This window comes from Aethalodelphis obliquidens, unplaced genomic scaffold (assembly GCF_003676395.1).
Source record: "Aethalodelphis obliquidens isolate GAN/ISIS:26980383/991018 unplaced genomic scaffold, ASM367639v1 scaffold11, whole genome shotgun sequence".
Lineage (NCBI taxonomy): Eukaryota > Metazoa > Chordata > Mammalia > Artiodactyla > Delphinidae > Aethalodelphis > Aethalodelphis obliquidens.
Window position 1 is genome coordinate 9,778,585 of NW_020837955.1, and position 22,178 is coordinate 9,800,762.

The 22,178-nt window shown below is 41.0% G+C and overlaps 1 long non-coding RNA gene across 1 annotated transcript in view; it reads right to left on the bottom strand.

Moving 5' to 3' along the window:
- Positions 1–22,178, bottom strand: part of LOC113623186 (uncharacterized) — a 121,436-nt gene that overhangs the window by 19,826 nt on the left and 79,432 nt on the right. The window contains exon 2 of the long non-coding RNA XR_003433816.1: positions 6,712–6,934. This is a non-coding gene — a long non-coding RNA (uncharacterized LOC113623186). The remainder of the gene's footprint in view (positions 1–6,711; positions 6,935–22,178) is intronic.

The window sequence follows — 22,178 nt, forward strand, 5'->3', positions numbered from 1 at the left end:
ATTTGAGATTTTTCTTGTTTCTTGAGGTAGGATTGTATTGCTATAAACTTCCCTCTTAGAGCTGCTTTTGCTGTATCTCATGGGTTTTGGGTCGTCCTGTTTTCATCGTCATTTGTTTCTAGGTATTTTTTGATTTCCTCTTTGATTTCTTCAGTGATCTCTCTTGGTTATCTTGTAGTGTATTGTTTACCCTCCACGTGTTTGTATTTTTTACAGTTTTTTTCCTGAAATTGATATCTCGTCTCATAGTGTTGTGGTCAGAAAAGATACTTGATACGATTTCAATTTTCTTAATTTTACCAAGGCTTGATTTGTGACCCAAGATATGATCTATCCTGGAGAATGTTCCATGAGCACTCGAGAAGAATGTGTATTCTGTTGTTTTTGGAATGAATGTCCTATAAATATCAATTAAGTCCATCTTGTTTAATGTATCATTTAAAGCTTGTGTTTCCTTATTTATTTTCATTTTGGATGATCTGTCCATTGGCGAAAGTGGTGTGTTAAAGTCCCCTACTATGAATGTGTTACTGTCGATTTCCCCTTTTATGGCTGTTAGGATTTACCTTATGTATCGAGGTGCTCCTATGTTGGGTGCATAAATATTTACAATTGTTATATCGTCTTCTTGGATTGATCCCTTGATCATCATGCATTGTCCTTCTTTGTCTCTTGTAATAGTCTTTATTTTAAAGTCTATTTTGTCTGATATGAGAATTGCTACTCCAGCTTTCTTTTGATTTCCATTTGCATGGAATATCTTTTTCCATCCCCTCACTTTCAGACTGTATGTGTCCCTAGGTCTGAAGTGGGTCTCCTGTAGCCAGCATATATATGGGTCTTGTTTTCATATCCATTCAGCCAGTCTATGTCTTTTGGTGGGAGCATTTAATCCATTTATATTTAAGGTAATTATCGATATGTATGTTCCTATTCCCATTTTCTTAATTGTTTTGGGTTTGTCATTGTAGGTCTTTTCCTTCTCTTGTGTTTCCTGCCTAGAGACGTTCCTTCAGCATTTGTCGTCAAGCTGTTTTCGTGGTGCTGAATTCTCTTGGCTTTTGCTTGTCTATAAAGGTTTTGATTTCTCCGTCGAATCTGAATGAGACCCTTGCTGGGTTGAGTAATATTGGTTGTAGGTTTTCCCTTTCATCACTTTAAATATGTCCTGCCACGCTCCCTTTTGGCTTCCAGAGTTTCTGCTGAAAGATCAGCTGTTAACCTTATGGGGATTCCCTTGTATGTTATTTGTTGCTTTTCCCTTGCTGCTTTTAATATTTTTTCTTTGGATTTAACTTTTGGTAATTTGATTGATGTGTTTTGGAATGTTTCTCCTTGGATTTATGCTGTATGGGACTCTCTGTGCTTCCTGGACTTATTTCCTTTCCCTTATTAGGGAAGTTTTCAACTATAATATCTTCAAATATTTTCTCAGTCCCTTTTTCTCTTCTTCTTCAGGGACCCCTAAACTTTGAATGTTGGTGTGTTTAATGTTGTCCCAGAGGTCTCTGAGACTGTCCTCAATTCTTTTCCTTCTTTTTTCTTTATTCTGCTCTGCAGTAGTTATTTTCATTCTTTTATCTTCCAGCACTTATCCGTTCTTCTGCCTCTGTCATTCTGCTATTGATACCTTCTAGAGAATTTTTAATTTCATTTATTGTGTTGTTCATCATTGTTTGTTCGCTCTTTAGTTCTTCTAGGTCCTTGTTAAACGTTTCTTGTATTTTTTCCATTCTATTTCCAAGATTTTGGATCATCTTTACTATTATTACTCTGAATCCTATTTCATGTAGACTGCCTATTTCCTCTTCATTTGTTTGGTCTGGTGGGTTTTTACCTTGCTTCTTCATCTGCTGTGTATTTCTCTGTCTTCTCATCTTGCTTAACTTACTGTGTTTGGGGTCTCCTTTTCACAGGCTGCAGGTTTGGAGTTCCCATTGTTTTTGTTGTCTCCCTCCAGTGGGTAAGGTTGGTTCAGTGGCTTGTGTAAGCTTACTGGTGGAGGGAACTGATGCCTGTGTTCTGGTGGATGAGGCTGGATCGTGGAGATCCCAGAGGGAGTCACTGCATGCCATGCAGGGCCACAGAGGAAGCTCCAGGTTTTGGTCAGGTGGCAAAGACAGGACAAGAGAAAACTCTAGGCCAGAGCCTTTAATGGGGTTTCTGAACTTGAGTTTCCTTGGGAATAGCAGGGGAACTGCAATTCTAGAAGGCACAGTGTTGCAAGTTACAGGCCAGTCTGTGGAGAGTTCAGGATGCGCTGTATTTCAATAACTGTAAAAATTTGACATTCTCCTTGTGAAGAAAGCATAGGATAGAATGTCCATTTACTATTAAACTAACTTTATGTCTGTACTCATAGTGATAAAAAGCAAGAAAGGAAAGCATTGTTTTATAGTGCCCATTTGACGATTTATGAGGCCTGAGGAAACGTAGGAGTTTTTCTCTCTATTGCACAAGTCAATTTGAAAAAGTGGTTACTTTACAGCTCTTTGACTGCTGGGGCATATATATGCATATTCAGTTACTGCTCAATCTCCTCAGACAACTTTTTTTCCAATAAAATTGCAGCTAACTTCTGCAAAAAGCTGATATCATCCTGTCACTCAGAAATCTTACACTGTATCAGAGTTGCTGCACCAAACATTAGCCACACACCCAAGCTTGTCTGGAGCAACGAACAGCCAGTACAGTGGCAGGTTTCATTTCAAAACTGCAGTGGAATTAAAGAAGGTTTTACTTTCTCAGGCACTAGAAATGTTTGAGTGTATCATTACTAAGAAAAAGTACATTCTTTCTGTGTATTTTTCCTCCTCTGCTCATATCTGTTTATTTCTATAACGTATGAAGTTCTAGTCATCACATGTAATTTAGGGGGAAAATGTCTCATAATGACAGAATCAAGGAACTGCTGAAGTAGCCTGAAATTCATATAGTAAAACACATTGGGTCAAAATCTTGTCTTTAGCTGTAGGACTTGGAGGGTGTAAGTTAGACACTTCTCCATTCTTAGAGGTCAGTTCAACAGCAAAATATGTTAGGTGTAAATTAAGTGTCAGACAATATGCTGGGTTCCTAGTGGGTGTTGGGAACAGAAGGAGGAATAGGTTGAAATGGCTTTTCTTGAGGGGCTCACAGTCTGGTAGGGCAATAAGACAATAGGATACATTTTAAGGACAACCAGAGAGGGCTTTGAGGTCCTAGTGCAGGGACATATCTTCTTTTGCAGTTACATTCATTTTCTGATTTTTATCACTTGTAACTCTAGGGTCCTGGCTATTGATAGTCTTTTAGTTCTAGTAAACCGGGATCATCATTCCCTAGTCCCTGTAACCTATACAGTCTCTCTTGGGATCCATAGCTATGTCCCTGGTCTTTGATCTCTGTCCTCCTCTTGGTCTGGGACAGTTCTCAATACCTACTGCCAGAATACAGCTGATATTCCTGGGTTTTCAAACTGCTCATTTGTCTCACTTGGTTACACACTCCTGTCTTTTTCACTCCAGGTTTTTCCTCTATCTATCTCTTCCTGGGTCCAAACCACAGCAACCCAGTCACAGAATTCTGTTGGCAAGTTGCTGAATGCAGCTGCCAGACAGGGACTTCTGTCTATTGTTTCAAAAGGCCAGTGGATTTACTGTTGTGTCATGGAACCCTAGGGGACACCTAGCCCTTTCTAGTTGCCACTTTAAGAGACAATTAGGTCAGATGAGGTCCAGTAGAATGGAAATTTAAGCAAATTATTTCATATTTATTCAGTGAGCATTTACTGAGCACGTTTTGGGTGTCTGGCACTGTGCTAGGAACTGGAAATTCAGAAATGCTGTCATGTAATTGATAGCCAAACAGGGGACACTGACATCAAACCAGATAGTTACACTGTCATGGAAGCTAAATAGAGACTTTGAGGGGGCAGAGGACAGACCTGGAGAACTGAAGAAACCTCCACAGAAACAGTAACATTTCAGCTGGTCTTAAGAGACCAGGACTTCATCAAGGAGTACAGAACAATCTGTTCCGAGGCATCGGAGTGGGAGAGAATGCAGTGCGATTGGGGAACGATTTTAGTGCAGCTGTGGGAAGAAGAAAGGATTCAAGGGATTGACAAGTTCTGCCTGAGATCTAAGTGGATGGTTCTCCTGCCTGTGCATTTCCCGTTATGTTTTTCCTCTCCTTATGTGGAGGAGAATCTCCATTTCCTCTCTTCCTGCTAGAGACCAGATATTTAATAGCTCACTATTCTCAAAATATTGATTTCACATGTTTGGGGGGAAAATGTTACATTTGGACCGTGACCAGGGATGCTAAACTTCATTAGGTGGTATCCAGCTGATCTGAAAGAATGAATACAATTCTTTAAAAGTGAAATTTACCCAGCAATTTACGTTTAAGAAGCAGTTAAAACACTTGCTGTATCTGATTCAAAGTTTTACCATCATACAAAATGGGGCCCTGCAGCTTATAAACAACTGCTCTCAGGGTATATGCCCAGTAGTGGGATTGCTGGATCATATGGTTGTTCTATGTTTAGTTTTTTAAGGAACCTCCATACTGTTCTCCATAGTGGCTGTATCAATTGACATTCCCACCAACAGTGCAAGAGGGTTCCCTTTTCTCCACACCCTGTCCAGCATTTATTGTTTGTAGAATTTTTGATTATGGCCATTCTGACAGGTGTGAGGTGATACCTCATTGTAGTTTTGATTTGCATTTCTCTAATGATTAGTGATGTTGAGCATCCTTTCATGTGTTTGTTGGCCATTTGTATATCTTCTTTGCAGAAATGTCTATTTAGGTCTCCTGCCCATTTTTGGATTGGGTTGTTTTTTTTTTTTTTATATTGAGCTGCATGAGCTGCTTGTATGTTTTGGAGATTAATCCTTTGTCAGTTGCTTCATTTGCAAATATTTTCTCCCATTCTGAGGGTTGTCTTTTCATCTTGTTTATGGTTTCCATTGCTGCGCAAAAGCTTTTCAGTTTCATTAGGTCCCATTTGTTTATTTTTGTTTTTATTTCCATTCCTCTAGGAGGTGGGTCCAAAAGGATCTTGCTGAGATTTAAGTCATACAGTGTTCTGCCTATGTTTTCCTCTAAGAGTTTTATAGTGTCTGGCCTTACATTTTTTTGTATATGGTGTTAGGGAATGTTCTAATTTCAAAAAGAGTCATGTACCACAATGTTCATTGCAGCACTATTTACAACAGCCAGCACATGGAAGCAACCTAAGTGTCCATTGACAGATGAATGGATAAAGAAGATGTGGCACATATATACAATGGAATATTACTCAGCCATAAAAAGAAATGAAATTGAGTTATTTGTAGTGAGGTGGATGGATCTAGAGTCTGTCATACAGAGTGAAGTAAGTCAGAGAGAGAAAAACAAACACCGTATGCTAACATATGTATATGGAATAAAAAAAAAGTCTGTGAAGAACCTAGGGGCTGGACAGGAATAAAGATGCAGATGTAGAGAATGGACTTAAGGACATGGGGAGGGGGAAGGGTAAGCTGGGATGAAGTGAGACAGTGGCATTGACATATATACACTACCAAATGTAAAATAGATAGCTAGTGGGAAGCAGCCACATAGCACAGGGAGATCAGCTCAGTGCTTTGTGACTACCTAGACAGCTGGGATAGGGAGGGTGGGAGGGAGACTCAAGAGAGGGGAGATATGGGATTATAAGTGTACATATAGCTGATTCACTTTGTTATACATCAGAAACTAACACAACAATGTAAAGCAATTATACTCCAATGAAGATGTTAAAAAGAATGATAAACAACTGCTCTAGTAAAGTACTTTACACCCATAAAATGATCTAGACAGCTTGCAGTCATCAAGGAGAGCCTTTGTGTTCTTAAACTGAAATACTAATATGATGAGTAAGAAGATGATTCATACTGTAGGCATTCACACTTTGGGAATTTTAATTTTTCAAGACTGAAGATGAACAGTTTGGAGAGAGACAGACCAAACTAGTGATTCTCAAGCTGGATGTACATCAGAATCACACATGGAACTCATTAAAAATAAAGAGGGAAGCATCTGGAAGTCAAAATTTAAAAAAAGTCCACGGGTGGCTCTTGTGCACAGTCAGGTTTGTAAATTCCAGGGTCTGATGACCTTTTGTGATACATACAGTCATAAGACTGTTAGGCAGTTTTCTCAGTGAGTAACTAAATGATGTAAAAATAATCCACCTGAATCTAAAAACACAATACAAATGAATGTATATGTAAAACAGAAACAGACTCACATAGAAAATAAATTTGTGGTTACCAAATGGGAGGTGGGGGGAGGGATAAATTAGGACTATGGGATTAAAGTATATAAACTACTATATCTAAAATAGATAAGCAACGAGGATTTACTTATAGTACAGAGAATTATACCCATTATCTTGCAATAACCTCTAATGGAACATAATCTGCAAAAATACTGAATCACTATGCTCTATACCTGAAACTAACACAATCCTATAAACCAACTATATTTCAATGAAAAAAACCCACCTCTTCTAGATTGAATTGTATATATAAAGAATTTGTTGGAGTAGAATGCCCAAGTGTGTTTTTCTGAATTGTGTAAGATTGTGTTAAAAACCGTATTTGACCTCAAACCATTCTGTGGGTCCAGTATAGCAACAGATACACAATATATACGCTATATATAGTTCAATATAACCGAGAGGAATCTAGAGCTTACCTGTTCTTTGTGTTCTTCTCATTCCTATTAGCAATACTTCTCTCACTTTTGGTCATTGATTCATAAGTGTCTTCACCCCCAGGCAAACACGGGTGGGAATGTGCTGTTACTTCTCTTGGTGAAAGCAGGTAACCACTTCTTCTCTTTTTCCTTTTTCTCCTTGTCCCTCTTTCCTCCAAGTTACTGCCCTGTTTCTTGTCAAGATGAATGTAAAGTTGGAGAACTGTACAGAAAAAAGGTTTAGGGAAAATGAAAAAAGTGTTGTGAGAGAGAAAATAAAATAAAAATAAGAAATGAAAGCCTTAAAGACAGTCTGTTACTTTGCTATAGGAATAGAGACTAATGCAGGCTTTGCAGATTGAGATAAATTAGATGGAAAGAGTCATGGTCACTAGCAATTGGCAAAGCTTTTAAACTATTCTTTTGGACTTTTAAGACTCCTTTCTGAAGATGCGTGAAGTGCAAGAGGATTCTTCCAGGTGTCTAAAGGGATGGAAACTGTCCTGCTTCCTCTTCCATGGCTTGGAAAGCAGCCTTTAATACAAAGCTTCCTAAAGTGGGATGTGGGAGGAACAGAGAAACAGAAAATCAGCTTTGACACAAGAAAAGAACTTGAAAATGGGAAAATTGAAAAGACAGGCACTTTTGCTTATAATTGCTTAGATGTCACCTGTGGTTCTATGTGGACGAAATTTTCACTAAAGGCATAATGTAAGGGAGGTCATGGTTTTGAAGACTCTTTGGTGAAAGGGTAAAGGTTTAGGCAGCTGTATATGGAGTTCATTCCATAATTTTTTGAGGTTCACTTTTATTTTTAATAATGGAAGCAAATATAAGTTACCATCTAAATTTGCTAATGGATTTGAGGCATGGACATCATAAACTCACAGGATTTTGGCAACTCTGACCCATGTGAAGGCCTTTGTGGGAGGAAGGGAGATTTAATGAGCCACAGGAAATAAGGTTTAAGTTTTAATTTCAGATGCAATACACACTAGTCTTAGCGACTTGCACAAGCGGTGATTTCTAAAGCAATCTCACAACTGCGAAATGGGGAGGAGATGATGAGCAGTCATTTTAATGACCCAACATGGTAAATGCCTACTTGTCATTCCCAGTACACATCCATCTCAAGTCAGCAGGCGTGTCCTGCTCATTGTAGCCACATAGGGACACAGGGTGATGGAGGCTGTATCTTGATACATGTTTTTATAATCACCAAAGCAAGGAAAGATGATGCAGTAAATCATCTTTCTTAAAGTTTCTGCCAGAAAGTGACACACGTTAGTTCTGCTCATAATTGAAAAGCAAGTCATGGGACCACATCTAACCTCAAAGCGGGAAGAGAAGGGCGATCCTCACACCCGGTTATAGAATAGGAATATATGCAAACAATTCCGTTGCTGACTACACGTAGCGAAGGCCATTTAATACAACCTGAATGAATGCATGTGAAGAGCGTAAGTATAGGGCCGAGCATAACTTATCCTGTCATATTAAATGGTTACTTTAAGTAGTCACTGACCCTAAACTCTGCAGCCTTAGCTCTTGACAGGATCCCATGTATTAGAGCAGCGGTCCCCAACCTTTTTGGCACCAGGGACTGGTTTCATGGAAGACGATTTTTCCATGGACTGGCGGGGTCGGGGGGGATATGGTTTCAGGATGATTCAAGCGCATTACATTTATTGTGCACTTTATTTCTATTATTATTACATTGTAATATATAATGAAATAATTATACAACTCTCCGTCATGCAGAATCAGTGGGAGCCCTGAGCTTGTTTTCCTGCAACTAGATGGTCCCATCTGGGAGTGATGGGAAACAGTGACACCCGAAGTGTGTTGCTTATGTCCAGTCTGCTCCATAAGATGCGGCTTAATTGTCACTTGCCACTCACTGATAAGGTTTTGATATGAGTTTGCAAGCAGTTGATTTATTATGGTCTCTGTGCAGTCAAACCTCTCTGCTAAGGATAATCTGTATTTGCAGCTGCTCCCCAGCGCTAGCTTCACCTCAGATCATCAGGCATTAGATTCTCATAAGGATTGCACAGCCTAGATCCCTCGCATGCGCAGTTCACATGAGGGTTTGCACTCCGATGGGAATCTAATGCAGCCGCTGATCTGACAGGAGGTGGAGCTCAGGCGGTAATGCAAGCGATGGGGAGCGGCTGTAAATACAGATGAAGCTTCTCTCACCTGCCGCTCACCTCCTCCTGTGCGGCCTGGTTCCTAACAGGCCACAGACCAGTACCAGGGGTTGGGGACCCCTGTAGTAGAGTGTTGTTTCTCCTTCTGATGACATACTTCCACACCTTTTTATCTTGCAGTCAGAGGGTACCATCCTTTGGCTTCCAGGGTTTAATGATTCTTTTCCTTTTTCTCAGGATGAAGACAACCCATTTTCACCTCAGCCTTACTGACCCTGGCATCACCCATTTCTCTTAAGATAAATCTTCTGCCACCGCTGCACCGTATGTGACATGGTCTCCATGACCCAGGTAAATACAGTGTTCAACAGACTAGTTCCTAGTGGGCTGTTCAATCTGAATGTGGGAACGTTCTCCCCCTCTCACTCTCTTTTTTTCTACTGCATTTCACTCCTTCCTTGATTGAGGTATTGGGTAAAAATGAAAAATGGCTGATGATCTGTTGGCATAACCCTGGAGGTTCTGTTATGAGAAGTGGTCAATCAAGGTATTGGGTCTCCTAGCTACAGCAAACCCTAGAGTGGTAGAAGGCACATCATTCTTTGCCCCTGTGAGGTAGTCATGTTAATTTGCATGAATTTGTCCCCTCTTGAAACACTGGGGAAAAGTTTCTCTGCTTCCTTGTTTCTCCAATTGCAATGCTATAGGATTTGCTTTTCCTTAGCCTCAGGTTTGGGGTATAGTTTTTGGCTCAAATGCATAACTTCCCTGATCCCTTGGAGTTCCCAAGGGGTCAAAAAACCTGCTCTCTCTCTCTCTCTCTCTCTCTCTCACACACACACACACACACACACACACACACACACACACACACAACTACACAAATTCCCAGGGATATTTCTTTGATGGCAAACCCTCTCAAAGAACTTCAACCTTCAAATGCTTGCCCTAGGCCTCTCCACTCCTGGGACTGTAGCTCCTGCCTAATGCAAAGGTAAACTAAGTTCTGTTCTTGCCTTTAACTTTATAGCAGGTGTGTCATAAAGGCTATTCCAGGGTGCCCATTTTAGTTGTTGTTTTGCTTTGGAGATAATGCAGAATAAGACATCAGCAACACACACTCAAGTACCATCTTCCCAAAATATCTACTCAGAGAAACATTTGCTTACCCCATCTGAAAGGATAATTCTTGATGGGAGGATACATTTCTGTATATTCCTAGGCTTATTTATGGCTTCTAGAATATTGTTTCCTTGGGCTACTTCCTGCCCAAATTCTCTCCCTTTGGTGATAATATAAAAATAATTATTTTAAGTGACATTTCTGAGCCTTTATGGTATGCCAGATTCTGTGTTAAGCACTTTATGCATATTATTTCATTTACTTCTCTTTAAAGGCCCACGTGTAGGTGTTGTTGTTTCGGTCTTACAGATTCCAATTCCAAGATTACCAAGGAATTAGAAGAAGAGTCTGATTTTGAATCTAGGTGTTTATCACGCAGTTCATATGCTCCATGTATATAGATAGATTCTTCTTCTTCTGTCTAACTGTGGCTCATAATTCTTTATATTTACTTACATAATAATAGTATTGAATGATACTTAAGTGATCTCTATGTGCTCAGCCCCCCTTTAAGAGAAAAAAAATAGAAAAAAAAACAACAAACAAAAGGAAAAAATAACAAACAAATGAAAATCCAATAACCCAATGTTAAATAGCAGTTTCATACTACAGTTTTATCTGCCAGCCACTCCACTGAGGTTGTGACTGTTATACAGAGAAATGAATCAATTGCCCCTTTTGCTAGTCTCAGCTTCCAGGCTGAGCACGTCTCTATGTTGAATGTAGTTCAGACGGACCCTTAACCCTTAGCTGAAGTCATTGACTTCATCTAGGGCTCATCAGAGGAAACCCCAACAGGGAAAAACACAGGGAAGAAAGCTGCTCTTGAAGAGTGATGTGCATCAGTTTCCAGTATGGCACCCTGCTTAGGGATTTTTAAGGATAATTTTCATCAGGCTCATTCTTGCCTTCTGCTGGCATCAGAGCACACCATGACACTTTCATCATGACATATGCAATATCAGAGAAGGGACCTTAAAAGCCATTTGGAACAACCCCCTCAAAGTATAAAGACAAGGAAACTCAGGCAGAAGAAGTGAAATGGCACATCTAACAAGACTAGAGTGAGTTACCCCAACCCCATCCTGTGGGTAGTAGGCAGTGCTCAGGACTAGGATTCAATGCCTGAGTTACAGACCCAGCTCTGTCGTTACCATCTGTGTGCCTGAGATTTATTTCTGTCCATTCACAGATGAATAAAATAATATCTCGGGCTCCCCTGGTGGCGCAGTGGTTGAGAGTCCGCCTGCTGATGCAGGGTCCATGGGTTCGTGCCCCGGTCCGGGAAGATCCCACGTGCTGCGGAGCGGCTGGGCCCGTGAGCCTGCGCATCCGGAGCCTGTGCTCCGCAACGGGAGAGGCCACTATGGTGAGAGGCCCGCATACCGCAAAAAAATAAAATAAATAAATAAATAATATCTCCTCTTTTTTCTTTTCATTGCTGGTAAGTGAAAGAATCCATGTAAACCTGACTTCTAAAATACTAGTATAAATATAAGGAATTATATTGTTATAATTTTATCTATTCTAGGCTGCCTCTTTTTACCTTTGCCCTGTCTCTTCTGCTTCCTCTGTCTCTAAGTTCATAACTGTCTACTGTTTGATGCTTCTCTATCTGTAGTAAACCAGTAGTTTTGTAATTCTGACCCCCGTGCAGATGTTTCCCACATGCTTATAGGGCATAAGCTTGGGTTAAGAGTCCAAAAAGAATCAGACTGTGTGGGTAGGAGATATGTGAGCCTCTCTGTTAGAAGGAAGAAAGAATTCTCAAGTTTGATGCCTCACAGCTTTCTTCTTCATCTTCCCAGGAAACTAACAATTTTTATGACAGCGGAGTACAAACAGCCTTGTGAGGAAGGTCCAGAAAAAGGGCTTGATTAGCTATTTATGTGTCCATTAGTATATACAGTGTTCCATGTGGGAGTGACAGTTGCTTTTTTCTCAACTCAGAGGTTTTTGTGCTCACTCAATGTGATGGTCATGAAACCTAGATGTGATGAGTGAGATTAGTAGCATCACATGTGGGTTAAAAGTATCTTTGGGTAAAAACATCCTGGGTGGAGTGAAAGCTCTGAGAATGTCCAGTTTTGTGACTTTCAGCAAATTATTTAATCTTTCTGAGTCAGGATTTCCTCATGTTAAAAATGGATACACGGATGTGTCCATCTCCATTCATCAGTTGTAACAAAGGTACCACTGTGGTAGGAGATGTTGATAATGAGGGTGTCTGTGCATGTGTGGGGGTAGGGGATTTATGGGAAGTCTCTACCTTTCTCTCAGTTTTGCTGTGAACCAAAAGCTGTGTAAAAATAAATCTTCAAATAGTAAAAGATATAGATACACTGTTTTTACTAACCTTATTAGTGTTGCTGTGAGAAGGATCTAATTATGGATGTATGATACTATACATAGAAAATCCTACAGATGCCACCAGAAAACTACAAGAGCTAATCAATGAATTTAGTAAAGTCACAGTATACAAAATTAATACACAGAAATCTCTTGCATTCCTATACACTAACAATGAATGATCAGAAAGGGAAATTAAGGAAACAATCCCATTTATCACTGCAACAAAAAGAATAAAATACCTAGGAATAAACCTACCTAAGGAGGCAACAGACCTGTATGCAGAAAATTATAAGATACTGATGAAAGAAGTCAAAGACGACACAAACAAATGGAGAGATATACCATGTTCTCGGATTGGAAGAATCAACTGTGAAAATGACTATACGACAGAAAGCAATCTACAGATTCAATGCAATCCCTGTCAAACTACCAATGGCATTTTTCAAAGAGCTAGAACAAAAAATTTCACAAATTGTATGGAAACACAAAAGACCTCAAATAGCAAAAGCAATCTTGAGGGAAAAAAATGAAAACAACAAACGGAGCTGGAGGAATCAGGCTCCCTGACTTCAGACTGTACTACAGGGCTGCAGTAATCAAGTATGGTACTCGCACAAAAACAGAAATATAGATCAATGGAACGGGACAGAAAGCCCAGAGATAAACCCATGCACCTATGGTCGCCTAATCTATGACAAAGGAGGCAAGAATATACAATGGAGCAAAGACAGCCTCTTCAATAAGTGGTGCTGGGAAAAATGGACAGATACATGTAAAAGAATGAAATTAGAACCCTCCTTAACACCAATAAACTCCAAATGGATTAAAGACCTAAATGTAAGGCCAGATACTGTAAAACTCTTAGAGGAAAACAGGCAGGACACTCTTTGATATAATTCGCAGCAAGGTCTTTTTTGACCCACCTCCTAGGGTAATGAGAATAAAATAAACGAATGGGACCTAATTAAATTAAAAGCTTTTTCACAGCAGAGGAAACCATAAAAAAGATGAAAAGACAACCCTCAGAATGGGAGAAAATATTTGCAAATGAAGCAACTGACAAAGGATTAATCTCCAAAATATACAAACAGCTCATACAGCTCAATATCAAAAAAACAAACAACCCAATCAAAAAATAGGTGGAAGATCTAAATAGACATTTCTCCAAAAACATACAGATGACCAACAAACACATGAAAAAAAATTATTAGAGAAATGCAAATCAAAATACAATTAGATATCACCTCACGCTGGTCAGAATGGCCATCATCACAAAATCTACAAACATTAAATGCTGGAGAGGGTGTGGAGAAAAGGGAACCCTCCTGCACTGTTGGTGGGAATGTAAATTGATACAGCCACTATGCAGAACAGTATGGAGGGTCCTTAAAAAACTAAAAATAAAACTACCATGTGACCCAGCAATCCCACTCCTGGGCATATACCCAGAGAAAACCATAATTCAAAAAGACACATGCACCCCAATGTTCACTGCAGCACTATTTACAATAGCCAGGACATGGAAACAACCTAAATGTCCATCAACAGAGGAATGGATAAAGAAGATGTGGTACATATATACAATGGTCTCAGCCATAAAAAGGAATGAAATCGGGTAATTTGTAGAGACATAGATGGAGCTAGAGACTGTCATACAGAGTGAAGTAAGTCAGAAAGAGAAAAACATATATTGTATATTAACGCATATATGTGGAATCTGAAAAAAAATTGACATAGACGACCTTATTTACAAAGCAGAAATAGAGACACAGACGTAAACAACAAATGTATGGATCCCAAGGGGGAAGGGAGGTGGGGAGGGATGAATTGGGAGATTGGGATTGACATATATACACTACTGATACTATGTATAAAATAGATAACTAGTGAGAACCAACTGTATAGCACAGGGAACTCTACTCAATGCTCTGTGGTGACCTAAATGGGAAGGAAATCCAAAAAAGAGAGAATATATGTATACGTATAGTTGATTCACTTTGCTGTACAGTAGAAACTAACACAACATAGTAAAGCAACTCTACTCCAATAAAGATTTCAAAAAAGAAATCATGGTGTTTTTAAAACATAATTGCAAATTCTCAGTTCCCATCCAGACTTGGAGTGTATGTCCCTTCTCCTCAAACGTGGACAAAACTTTGTGATGACCTGGATGAAGAGAATGCAGTAAAAGGATACGGCATAGCTTTTGAGTTTAGTTTGGAAAAGACCATGCAACTTCTGCCTGTCTTCTCCTGGGATTCCGGCCGTCTTCACCTGCCAAGTAAGAAGTCTAACTAATGCAAGTTCACTATTTGGAGAGATCCCAAAGAGAGAGGGAGAAAGAAAAAGACAGAAAAATAGAGAGAGAAAGAGGTGTCTGAGCTCCAGTCGGTCCAGTGCCCAATTTCTGAGTCTTCTAGCCCAGGTTCCATGTGAATGAAGAAGCTTTCAAGACGATCCCAGCCCTAACCCTTGTCTACCTGCGTCTGTCTGAGAGACCCCCAGCGTGAACCACCGAACTGAGCCCAGTCAACCCTCAGAACCTTGAGAAATAGTAATAATAATAAATAAATTATTGCTGTTTAAGGCATTATTTTTGTTATACCAGAACAGAGCTTAACACCTAAGGTATTGTTCTGAGTTTCTCTCTCTATGCTTAACTCATTTAATCCTCCTAGCTCTAGTATTCTTCCTATTTTACATATTGGATAGTTGATATACAGAGAAGTTAAATGCATCAGGTGTTTTTTTTCTGTGTAACAGAAAACCGCCAATCTAGTAGCATAAAATAATAATTCTGCCGATCTGGGTGTGGCTGAAATGATCTTAGCTGGCCTCGTTCATGCGTCTGTAAGTAGCTGTTGGCTCACGGAGGGGTGGGGAGTCTCCAGTGGCCTCACTCACTCACACTCTGGCCACTGATGAGTTGTTATCTGGGGATACTGGGGTGACTGGGCCATGTCATCTTTCATCACCTAGCAGGCCAGTCTGGGCTTGTTCACATGGTGGTGGCAGCGTTCCAGGAGAACGAGTGAAGCATTGAAGCGCTCCTGAGGTCTAACCTTGGGACTAGTACCATGTCATTTCTGCCATATTTTGTTCATAGAGCCAGTCACAAGGCCAGCCCAGAGCCACGGGGTGAGGAAAATAGAATCTGCCTCTTGATGCAAAATCATGTTACAAAGGGTGAGGATACAAGACGGAGATTCCTAGGGCCGTTTTGCAACAATTGGCCATGTTACGTAACTCGCCCATTCCTATACAGGTTATAAGTGACAGAGCCAGGATCTGAACCCAGGCAGCAGGGCTCCAAAAAGCATATTTTACTGCACTGCCTCTGAGTAGATTATAGCTATTATTCTTGGTGAAAATCACCTTAAAGGACAGGCTGGCTCTTATATCAAATCAGGATCCCAAGGCTTTCAGAGTACGTTAGAGCAGATAGTTTGAATCTTTGCTTCATTACTTGCCAGCTGTTTGTTCTTGGGTAGTTTACTCAAACTCCTCAAATCTCAGTGTCCTCCTATGAAAAATGATAATTGTTGTAAGAATTAAACAATAAGGTACAGTCAGTTCTACTGTAACACGACATATGCATTCCCTAAGATCACTGTACTATGCAAGATTACAAAATAAAACCCACAAGCTTAAGGGCTTCCTTGGTGGTGCAGTGGTTGAGAGTCCGCCTGCCGATGCAGGGGACACGGGTTCGTGCCCCGGTCCGGGAAGATCCCACATGCCGTGGAGCGGCTGGGCCCGTGAGCCATAGCCGCTGAGCCTGCACAGCTGGAGCCTGTGCTCCGCAACGGGAGAACCACAAGCTTACAGGAAAGATGAGGTTCACTAAAACAAAGGTGAAACACAACAAAAAAAAGAAGAGGACACTTTAATGAAAATGGTAGTGCAATTTTACATGATAAGTGGTTAAGAAATATATAGCTACTACAATAAATATGTCCCTTTATGGGGAAAAAGACCTGGAGTTTTCTGTGGAACTGAGTGTCCAAAGCGTTGCAGCTTGTGGGTTATCGTGGAGTGGTGGATGGAGGGTTATCTGAAATTGGAAGGAAAGTTGTGACACTGGATATGGCCGAGTTGACTCATAACATGTGGGGAACTGAGGCAGCTGGTAGGTGTTATATGTATGTGCTTTGTGTGTTCATAACAGTTGGATTCAGCAGAATAAAGTTTTTGTTTTGGCCTAGAGGTTCCTGCAGTCAAAACAGTGTATAAGCAAACGAATTCTCATTATGTTCCAATCGTTCCCTAATATATCAATTGTTTCGGAACAAGTTTGTGTTTTCAAAACAAGCATTTAAGCAGAACTGACTGCGGAGTGAGCATACGTCCACCACTTATTACCACTCAATAAATATTAGCTCATGACTATTACTAATGAGGACTCATTGAACGTAGAAAAAAGACAGATGCTATTCAATGGCATTAATGCATGTGAAGACAGAATATGTAGGTGTCCAGCAAGGACTCTAGAAAAAGGAAGGCCAGTGAGCAAGAATTGTTAATCTGTTTCCAGCACTGGCCAGAGAATCCAAGTGTCCTGCCTTCCTGGCAGGTCGATCTCAATTTGGAGATGGATGTGTCAGACTTAATGACACCAGTTCTTAAGGCCATCCAACTTCTCCTGCCCCAAGTCCATGCTCACCTAGCAAACTTCCGATTATGGTTTACCTCCTCATGCCTTTAGCAGGCTTCATTCTCCTGCTGACATAAACATTTGGAACCACTTGGCAGTTACATTTCTTAGTATAAACTGCTAAATTGGCACTCTATACATCAGTCTCTTGTAAATTCCCAGGGATTAATCAACTACAAGCACACTGACACATTCCACTTTCTGGAGCTGCAAAGCTGAGGAACAGATGCTAGAATGCTGTGACCCTGAGACATGACTGCGCCCTGCCAGGCCCAACAGCTACCTCTCCAGATGACACATTTACCCCTTCTCCAACCGCAAGTGTACTGGCATGTAACTGCATCAGATCTGGACACACATGCGTGTGAGCAGATAGAAGGTAGGATGCGTCTAAGGTTCCATTTCTTGTGGAATTCGGACCAGTTTCTTTTTTCATTAGCAATTCATTTCAATAGCTGGAACCTGAACCTCAGTCAAAGAATCTTTAGTTACAACACTTGGATTTTGGAAAGCTGACTTTGAAGGAATTTGCACCTGCAAAAACTGATTTTTCTTTTTCTTCAGGGGGTAAATTACCTTAGAAAGAAAAAGAGTATGACATTCAGCTGTCTGTTCTATTCCCTATTCATTTTGAACCAAACCTGAACTAACAAAAAGCACACATGATTAGTGTCATCAAAGACAGAACTTGGAGAGAAATAGACTCTTTACTTATTTCTTTCAGTGCAATACTGTCAGACATCTAACTCCATGATTGGGTCTGAAATGCGCCACTTTTGAAGATGCCAGGTTTGCCATCTTTTCTGTTACCAACTGAGAGAATTTGTCGGCTTTACCTGTGGATGAGCACATACTAGTGAAAACAAACCAAAAATCTGCAAAAAGATGTTTTCAGATATTTGTTGTAGTTTAAAGGCAAAAATAATTGGCCAATTAGGTAAATTGGAACCATTACCATTCTCTGAAATTTTTTAAAACTTGTAAAGTTCAATAGATCAATACCTGTCATTTTATAAGAATACCTTAATTTTTTTTTTATAAATTTATTTATTTATGGCTGCGTTGGGTCTTCATTGCTGCACGCGGGCTTTCTCTAGTTGCGGTGAGTGGGATTTACTCTTCATTGCAGTGCGCGGACTTCTCATTGTGGTGGCTTCTCTTGTTGTGGAGCACGGGCTCTGGGCGCGCAAGCTTCAGTAGTTGTGGCGCACGGGCTTAGTTGCTCCGCGGCATGTGGGATCTTCCCAGACCAGGGCTTGAACCCGTGTCCCCTGCATTGGCAGGTGGATTCTTAACCACTGCGCCACCAAGGAAGCCCATACCTTAATATTTAACTCAATTGTAGTTTGTATATTTCAAGGATGAAACACCAATTTTCTATGGCTGCGTGCATTTTCATTGTCTTTAAGTATTCACTCAATAAGTTAATGATTTGTTCAACAAACATTTATTAAATGCATTAAATCAATTCCCGGCAGCATATTATGTGCTGAAGGTGTAACAACTGTATGATTCCTGGCCTCTAAGAGCTTGATGTTGGCTTGATGCAGAATACAAATAAATGAATGCTTCTGCAAATCATTCATTCGTGTATTCAACACATCTTTATTGAGCAGGTAAATGTCAGGAATTATCCTAAACATTGGGAATGCAACAATGAACCCAAGGTACAAGGTTCCTGCTTTGGTAAGCTTGCATTGTAGGAAACAGTCAATGAATAAGTAAACAAACAAGATAATTGCAGATGGCCATGAGAGCTATGAATAAAGTAAAGTGGGTGAATTGATACAGATGATGCACTAGGGAGCCCAGTACTTTTCTGGGATCGTTAGAACAGCTGCTCTGAGTAGGTGACATCTATGCTGAGATCTGAATATGAGGAAGTGGCCAGCTGTGAGCATCTGAAAGAGGAGATTTCCAGGCAGGGGAGCAACAATTTCAAAAGAAACAAGTTTGGCATGAGAGAAGAACAAGTTTGGCATGTTGGAGACACCATAAGCAAGCCAGCGTGGCTAGAGCAGGACATGGGGTCATAGATGTAGGCAGGGACCTCGAGACCACGGTAAAGCATTGAAATTTTATCCTCAGTGTGATAGGAGCTGCTGTGGTGGGGAGTTGCTGAACATTGAAATAGCCTGACTCATGTTTTTAAAAGATTATTCCGGCAGTTTGTGCAGGGGCTAGATAGAATTGGGTCAAGAAGTTGGCTTTTGCTCTAACCCGTGGGGAGATGGGTGACGGCAAACACAATCTCAGCAGTGACTCGAGTTACAATGTGATTGGTGTTATGACACTGTATATAAAAAGAGCCATGAAGGCACAGATGCAAGTGGGTTTAATTCTGCTTTGGAAGGTTGGGACTTCATCAGGAAGGGCTTGTGGACTGCTACATGTGAGACTAAAGCAGAGATTGGCAGATTTCTGTGGAGGATCAAAGGGAAACATTTTAAGCTCTGAGAGATATATAGTTACCTGTTGCAACTATTCGATTTTGTTGTTAAAGCTCAAAAGCAGCTACAGATAATGTGTAAATAAATGGGTATGGCTGTGTTCCAGTAAAACTTTATTGACAAAAACAGGCAGCTGGGCTTCCCTGGTGGCGCAGTGGTTGAGAGTCCACCTGCCGATACAGGGGACACGGGTTCGTGCCCCGGTCCGGGAGGATCCCACATGGCGCGGAGCGGCTGGGCCCGTGAGCCATGGCCGCTGAGCCTGCGCGTCCGGAGCCTGTGCTCCGCAACGGGAGAGGCCGCGGCAGTGAGAGGCCCGCGTACCGCAAAAAAAAAAAAATAAAACAAAAAAACAACAACAACAAAAAAACAGGCAGCCAGTGGATTTGGCTTGTGGGCTGTGGTTTGGCCACCTCTGGTCTAAAGGTTATTGTTTCTAGCACTGCTGAGTTTCTTCTTTTGCTCCCTTATGTCTTATGCCATTTCTCTTCACCCTCACTCTTCTGAATTCATTTATATTAACTTTGAGAACCCAGTATTTTTACATTTATTGAACTAATTTACAGCAGAATCAACCATGATGTCCCTCACCCCCCAAACTTTTGCTCAAAGGATTGGTCTGATGGCCTGTGATAGGTCTGAAACCTGCCCTAGACTCACAGCAACTTCTTTTTTTAAATATATCTTTTTTAAAAAAAAATTTTATTAGAGTGTAGTTGATTTACAGTGTTGTTTTAGTTTCAGGTGTACAGCAAAGTGATTCAGTTATACATGTACATATATTCATTCTTTGTTTTTAAACATCTTTATGGGAGTATAATTGCTTTACAATGTTGTGTTAGTTTCTGATGTATAACAAAGTGAATCAGCTATATGTACACTTATAATCCCATATACCCGCTCTCTTGAGTCTCCCTCCCACCCTCCCTATCCCACCCCTCTAGGTAGTCACAGAGCACTGAGCTGATCTCCCTGTGCCATGCGGCTGCTTCCCACTAGCTGTCTATTTTACATTTGGTAGTGTATATATGTCAATGCCACTCTCTCACTTCATTCCAGCTTCCCCTTCCCCTGCCCCGTGTCCTCAAGTCCATTCACTACGTCTGCATCTTTATTCCTGTCCTGCCCCTAGGTTCGTCAGAACAGTTTTTTCTTTTTAGATTCCATATGTATGTGTTAGCATACAATATTTGTTTTTCTCTTTCTGACTTACTTCACTCTGTATGACAGACTCTAGGTCCATCCACCTCTCACACCAACTTCTTAGTGGAAAACCTACAGCAGTCTTCATTTCTTAATCACTGCTCTATCTCTCAAGTTCATTTTCTGGCACTGAAATTGATTGGTTACAAAGATATTGGAGTCATATTTTATTAGTCACTGTCTTCAGCTCCTATATGAAATAAAATAGAAAGTTCTATTGACTCTTCCTCCTAAAGTTTTCCATCCAGCTATTACCATTGACATAAGTCATGATCCAACCAGAAAACAAAATACTCTAAGTGTTTAAGCTTTAACAGAGTGACTGGGTATCACCAGTGGTGAACCTAAAGAGATATATAGGGAGCAGTAAGATAACTCAGAGATAAGCAATAACAGGAAGCTGCTAACAACCTAGGCGGGGGTGGGGTGGCGGCAGAGAAAGGAGCTGGGGTTACTGTAGCCCAAGGACTAGAGTCACCAGGCAGAAAGTAGAATTCCTGCGTTTTGGCAGGAGCTGGAGCCATGGAAGAGACACTGCTATTGCTGAGACAATGCCCGACATAGGGAAAGGAGAAGGGAAAATCTGTTCCTTCCTCCCTCCCTCCCTCCTTTCCTTTCCACAATCACCTGCCTGTCCTTCCACAGGCCAGACTTAGCCAGAAGCCAGCTGACACAAGAGCCTGCAAAACAAAGTGAGACACAGCAGAGCAGAGAAAGGGCAAGGAGCAGATGCGAGAGAAACAGAGATCAAAGTGAGGAGGGGACTCGATAGCCTTTCCTAGATGGAAAGCTGAATGGGAAACACACACACACACACACACACACACACGTACACGCGCACACGCACGCGCGCGCACACACACACACACACACACACAGCCAAAGGCTACCATCAGGTGGGCAGACAGAAGAGCAAGGCCTGGAATCAGCGGGTACTCTGTGCTCTGCTACAGGGTGAAACGTGCTTATCACAGGCAGTTAGAACAACAAAAATGTGCAGTAGTTGGTCTTACAAATCTAAATATTTTCAAATGTACTTAGAGGGACAGTTAGCAGCGAAGCCTCCTGTTTCCCCCAGAGGGACTCACTACCAAGTTTGTTTGTCGGAAGGAGGACTGCCTCCCGGTCAGCTTCCCCAGACCCTCACTGCCCATCTGTGATGTGAGTTGTTTCAAGGAAAAGAGTTTGGAGTTTGTCCAACCAGGCACTAGGGACAGACTGCCTCAGAGCCAGAGGTGATCCAAAACGTCTTTGTCATTCACAGCTGACTGCACAGCCTCAGCTGAGCTCACCCTGGCTGGCCTGGGATATCCTCCTTCGCTGATGGAGCTTCTCCACAAATCAGCAGCTGCAGCTTTCACAGTTCGTAATTTTGTGCAAACATAAACCTGACACATCTTGGATAAATAACAGGGTGATGTAATGTGCAACCCAGGCATTTTCATTCCATAACATCTACTAACAAACAGCTCTTCCTCAACCCATAGGGATGTCCCTTGTAGTTATGCCAGAAAGAAGTCCTTGCTGGCTTCT